This window comes from Tachysurus vachellii, chromosome 2, assembly GCF_030014155.1.
Source record: "Tachysurus vachellii isolate PV-2020 chromosome 2, HZAU_Pvac_v1, whole genome shotgun sequence".
Classification (NCBI taxonomy): Eukaryota; Metazoa; Chordata; class Actinopteri; order Siluriformes; family Bagridae; genus Tachysurus; species Tachysurus vachellii.
The window spans coordinates 1,177,066-1,183,600 of NC_083461.1; the positions used below are offsets into that span (position 1 = coordinate 1,177,066).

The 6,535-nt window shown below is 38.3% G+C and overlaps 1 protein-coding gene across 14 annotated transcripts in view; it reads left to right on the forward strand.

Moving 5' to 3' along the window:
• Window positions 1-6,535, forward strand: part of LOC132861411 (NACHT, LRR and PYD domains-containing protein 12-like) — a 242,043-nt gene that overhangs the window by 142,927 nt on the left and 92,581 nt on the right. The window lies entirely within an intron of this gene.

Sequence of the window (6,535 nt, forward strand, 5' to 3'; positions counted from 1 at the left end):
ACAAGTACAGAGTCTGTGGTCTATCTCACAAAGAAGCGCCGTCCCGCCCCTAGACCCGCCCCGCCCACCCGCCAAACCCTACCGCATTAACTAACAAATTTTCTGCGGGAAACCCTGAACCAAGAACTACAAACTGAGCTCAAAGGAACTGGACAAAAAAGGGTTTTTGTTTACATGTGCACTTTATTATTTCAGTTTGTTATTTTTCATAAATGTGTTTTTATATGTATGTACCAGCCCTGTGAATTTAATACAGGTTATGCAAACTGTCATTCTGGTGTGGTATATCTTTTATTGGCATTCAATTCTCAGGCTCTTAACAACTTAGAGTTTTCTGATTCTGGTCCAAATTCTAAGACTACGTTAGACTACTAAAGCTATGTCCATTATTATTACTACTCCGTAATAAGGGTTACATAAGACAAGTAATGAAAAGGCATTTTCAGAGGAAACATCCACAAACCTGGCTTTCTGTGATAAGAGCTGGCCAGCGTTGGACCATCTGGCTAATGTCAGGCATATCCTTTACAACCTCATCTCTTCTAGGGACAAAAGTGATGTCCATGTTTGTTCTAATAAAGGAATTATTTGTTTTTCTTCTGCATTTCGTTGACCATGACCTCTCGAAGAGCTTCAAGACAAACTACATCCATTCCCTCTGGAAAATCTGGTAGGTAATTTATTTCCCTTTCCTTGGCTTCTTTATGTTGTGCTCTTTATCAGCATAGTTATTTCCATGTTCACAACCATTAACTGTGACATCAGGCCGTCCCTGCTGGCACATTTTGGTTCTGCAATTGCCCATTTTGAACTTCTTCCACCCCTGACAATCAGATGATGAACCTTGTTCTTTAAGACATGGGTGTTCTGCAACCAAGACTTTTGCAACAGCTTCAAAGCCCTCATTAGTTGGGTAGGATTTATAACCACAGACCGCCTCTGCCAATTTCTCTGCCAGGATAACCCGTGACCACATGGAAGTGTTTCAGACTTTCAGTAAGAGGACATGCTTCTCTCACCCCAGAGTTTTTTGACTTTTTTTGGGGGGTCTTTTATCACCTATTGCACATGCTGCCATGACAGGTTTTGTCTCAAAGTTGGAAGAAACCAGAACGTACCTCTTGTATCTGGACGTCACTTCTGGATGCCATACAGACTCTGAAAAATTTGTTCACTGTGAAGCTCTGATGAAATCCTGCCAGTGGATGGGCAGCAAGGTTATCATCTGCTACAAACAAGACTGTTCCACTTGCACCTAGCTGTTCTACATAAATGCCATGTTGTTCTAATGAGATAAGATCGTGGATAAGAGGTTCTAGCACTTTCACATAACCACACTGTTTGATTGTGGAGGTGCTGTTTCAAATATTCCAGTTGTTTAATACATTCAATGTTTTATCCTATAAAATGTGTGCTCTCTTCTCACAGATAACAGAGCAATACTTACATTTCCAAAGCATTGTAATCTGTCTTTGAACAAAAAACTGTAGGGCAATAAATGAGACTAATGTTAAAAGTGGGCATGTATCTTTTCAAAGTTGTATCAGTTGTTTTATTCACTAAATTACATTAGCTTCTGGTACAAAAATGTTCAATAAAACTTACATTTATAAGTTGAGAGCTACTGTAAAAAATGTTTAAAATGCTCAGTATGTATTGGAGTCAACCTCAAATTTACACACATTCAGATGTACACATATTTCTAACTAGAAAAGTTTCATCTGTTTCTAATTTGGAGTATTTGAACATAGAAAACAACTCAGCAAGTTCACCAAGAAAATGGCGTCTTTTGTGCTGCAGTCAACTGTAATTTTAAATAGTCCAAACTTGTGAAAAACAGAAAAATACAAATCTTCTATTTTCAACTGCATGTTACTGCAGATACGTTTCAGGCAGAAAATATATTTGTCCAAGGAGAAGGTAAATTGCAGAAAAGACCAAATTTACTCTGTGAAAATAAGAAAAAGATGACATTTTATCAATATTCTCCAACAAACAAGCCCAGACTAGTCTTGAGTGATGAGCCAATCACAATCTGGAAACATGCTGCAATAAGGGTGTGGTCCTAGGTGAAACTGATTTAAACTTACAAAATTGAATACACACAGTTATTGTCTCATATACTAATACTTTTGGGTTAACAGTGCACACACACACACACACACACACACACATACACAAGAACCACACAAGTACGGGTGGTTTATTAGGACTTTTCCCCAAATAAGCCCCACACTAAGTTATGGGGACACACCTTTCCCATTGTCATAGAGATTAATAGGTTATTTATTTATTTATTTATTTTTATTGTTTGCACAAATACAAAAAATATGTACAGTAAGAAAAAAAATACAATCCATATATAGTTTAGGGAGAGGCAAAAAACCTGAAGGGCTTATTTAAAGCCTCCACCTAAACAACAACAACCAAACTAAACTAAATATAAAATAAAAAAGAACAAAGGAAGAAGATATCAATAATAATAATAATAATAATAATAATAATAATATACTTCAAAACTATATAAAATACATAAAACCTCAGTGTACAAAAGCACAATTACAAGGCAGCAATAAAATGATTCTTTAAGCATCTTTTATATTTTTTAAGAAGAACATTTTTCTGCTAAATGAGATAAATCTGTCACTAACGCAGGATAAAAGGGACCCAAATGCAGGATAGGAAAATAAACAGGGTTTAATAACGAAAAACATGAAACATAACACAGACTAGACCAAACAAAGACAACAGTTGATTCCGCACTGCACAAGGCAACACGGCACAGTTAAATACAAAAGACAATGAGACATGATTAGGAACAGGTGTGGAGACAGGGAGGGGCAGATGAAGGCGGGGCAGACACGTGACGAGGAACGTAAACAAAGGCACATGGCCAAGAGTCCGGGCTGAGTCCTGACAGAGCACCCCCCGAGGCACGGCTCCCGATGCGCCAACCCGTCTTGATAGTCCCGACGGGGTCCGGGTGGGGGGAGCAAGGCACACGGTGAGGCAGGTGGGGGGAGCAAGGCACACAGCGTGGCAGGTGGGGGGGCAAGGCACACGGCGAGGCAGGTGGGGAGAGCGAGGCACACAGCGAGGCAGATGCGGGGAGCGAGACACACGGCGAGGCAGGTGGGGGGGAGCGAGGCACACGGTGAGGCAGCCAGAGAGGGACAAGCTACGTCCACAGCCGAGCAGGGGGAACGAGCGACGTCCACAGCCGAGCAGGGGGAACGAGCGACGTCCACAGCCGAGCAGGGGGAACGAGCGACGTCCACAGCTGAGCAGGGGGAACGAGCGACGTCCACAGCAGAGCAGGGGGAACGAGCGACGTCCACAGCCGAGCAGGGAGTGCCAAACGCAACCCCCAATGCACCACGACCAGACCCACCTCTCAGAAAACCAGGAAAGGGGGAAGGAGGGCAGGGGGAAAAAAAATCCTCCACAGAACAGAAAAAATACACGGATGCAAAAAATGCGGACCAATGTCATCAAAACCACGAAGTCCAGGAAAAAAGGTCCAAGAAGAAAAAAATGCTCCCAATAGGCCGGTCCAGGCTGGCGCTATCCTGCTGGGTCTTAGTACGGCGGAATCATCTGTCACGAACGCAGGATAAAAGGGACCCAAACGCAGGATAGGAAAATAAACAGGGTTTAATAACGAAAAACATGAAACATAACACAGACTAGACAAAGACAACAGTCGATTCCGCGCTGCACAAGGCAACGCGGCACAGTTAAATACAAAAGACAATGAGACACGATTAGGAACAGGTGTGGAGACGAAGACGAAGGCGGGGCAGACACGTGACGAGGAACGTAAACAAAGGCACATGGCCAAGAGTCCGGGCTGAGTCCTGACAAAATCATTCCATAATTTAATACCCCTAAATCGTATAGAGTAATGACCTCTACAAGTAAGAATTTTAGGAATATGGAAATTTGAACATTGACGAGTTAAGTAACTGTGAACCTGTGAGTTTACTTTAAAATACATTGTAAATTGCTCTGGAATGTTACATTCACCTGAATATATTTTATAAATAAAAACACAAATTTGAGAAATGTTGATATCATCAACAGTAAGAACCTGAAGTTTTTTAAATAAAGAAACCGATGAAGTATATACATTGGATCGGGTTGCAATCCTAACAAAGCGTTTCTGAAGGAAAAAATTTTATGAAGAGTACTAGGAATAGTGCTCGCCCAAACTATATTACAATATGAGTTATACGGATAAATTAGACTATAATAAAGAGTAAGGATGCACTCTGTGGTGATAAGATGCCTAACCCTCCTTATTATACCAGTAGATTTATGTATTTTCCTACTTACATAATCAGCTTGTTCAACTCTCATCAACGTAAACTCCCAAGAATTATACAGTTGACAATTGAGGCAACTCAATAGACTCAATTGTAATTTTTGCTAAGTCCTTAGGGTATAATTTTTTTCCACTAAAAATAATGAAGTTAGATTTTTTTTTAAGTTTAGAGATAATTTTTTTTAAATTAAACCAATTAGCATTTATACTCTTAATTAATAAATTAAAATTTGAGTGAGAGAAAATTAAGTGTGTATCATCTGCAAACATTATTGGAGTAAGAATATTTGAAACATTCGATAAATCATTTGTATATAAGAAATAGTAAGGGTCCAAGGATGGACCCCCGAGGAGCCCCACAGAATAATCTTGCTGTATTAGAAAAGCAACCATCAACACAAACAAACTGTCTTCTATTCGAGATTTTTTCAACCACTTATATGAAAGATCATGAAAGCCATATTTGTACAACTTTTCTAATGAAATATAATGATTGACTGTATCAAAAGCTTTTGACAAGTCTATAAAAATACTACAAGTAAATTCATGATTTTCAAGTGCAAGAGTAACAATCAGGTGAAGCAGAGCCATATATGTAGAGTGTTTTTTTTGCATAATCCATACTGATGTCTACAAAGAATAGAATTAGACATAGACATATTGAAGTGACATAGAATCCGTTTATATACAATTTTTTCTAAGATTTTTGAAAAACATGGCAAAATGGACATAGGTCTATAGTTGTTAAAACATTGTGGATCATCTGCTTTAAACAGAGGAATAACTTTGGCTATTTTTAAATCTTCTGGTACTAGGCCTGTTAAATTTTTCATTAAAATATTGCTTTTTTGCAGATCTGATAGAATGATTATATTAGTTTCTGTAAGATTTATGTAAGGAATTATTTCCCTCTCATCTGCCGTCTGGACAGGATTTCTGAGCCCCTCTTCCTCGGCTCGATTTCTGTTTCTCCGGCGAGTACTCTGAGAATTCTCAATGAAACACACAAATCTTTCAAAGAGAAGTCCAAATCTTATTATGTCAAATATGAATATATAGTAGTACAAAAAGGAGGAAGGACATAATGCGTGTGTGTGGAGCTTAATGCTAGTATCTGCAAAAGCAGGTTTGACTGTTATCACGGAGCAGGAAACCTCCCAGCTGCAGTATCATGCTTTTCATAACTACTTTCATACAGAACGTATTGTAGCAGAGAAGATGTGCCAGGGAGAGGAGGTTATGCTAAGTTCAAGGTATCTGTGTGTGTGTGTGTATGAGAGAGAGAGACAGAGTATGTGTGTGTATGTGAGTGTGTGTGAGAAAAGAACACTGTACAGAAAGTCTGCAATATTAACAGAAAAGATTAAGTATTTTATACAATTATTCTCACAATTTAAAAACCCCAAAAGTGAGAGGTGCAGGATTTAAAACATATTTTTGTAGAATTTGTTCTTAGTCCTCAACATCTTTTGTAAGCTAACTGTATACCAGGGCTTATTAAAGTCCTGATTGATTTTCTTTACAGAGCTACTAACTGGAAAGCATTTATTAAAACTAGAGCTAATAATAGTCATAAATTGTTGATATGCTCTTTCAGCATCGTATTCCTCATACAGATCATCCCAAGAAGTACCAGCAATCAAATCTTTAACTTTAGAAATATTTACATTACTCATAATTCTCTTTTGCTGTATATCTTTTGAAAGTTTTACTCTGTTAATCCTAATTTCAGAATAATGAAATATAGGAAAATGATCGGACAAATCTGAACATAGAACACCAGATTTAATTCCTTCACTTAGAGAATTTGTTAAAATAGTATCAATCATTGTTACTGATCTTTATAGCTTGTATTCAACTGAAACAGCAAGAGATGACCTATTAAATACTCACCATAATGTTAATAGAAAGACTTGGAATTGATGTATACTTGTGTTGGGTCATGTTGGTGTAGAGGGCAATGAGACGGCAGATCTGCCTGCAAAAAAATGCCCTAAAAATAAAGAATGAGGAAATTATGAAAATCCCATTTGGGAAATGTGAAGCCAAGTCATGGGATATAGATAACAAAGGGATATCAATGGGATATAGTCTCTTTAGTCAGGCATACACATAACACATTCCATAATATTGTGCACTATTACATTAGACGCACATTTTTATGAACAGCAGATATGTTAATCCCTCTACACTGCTTCTCTCTTTCTCCCC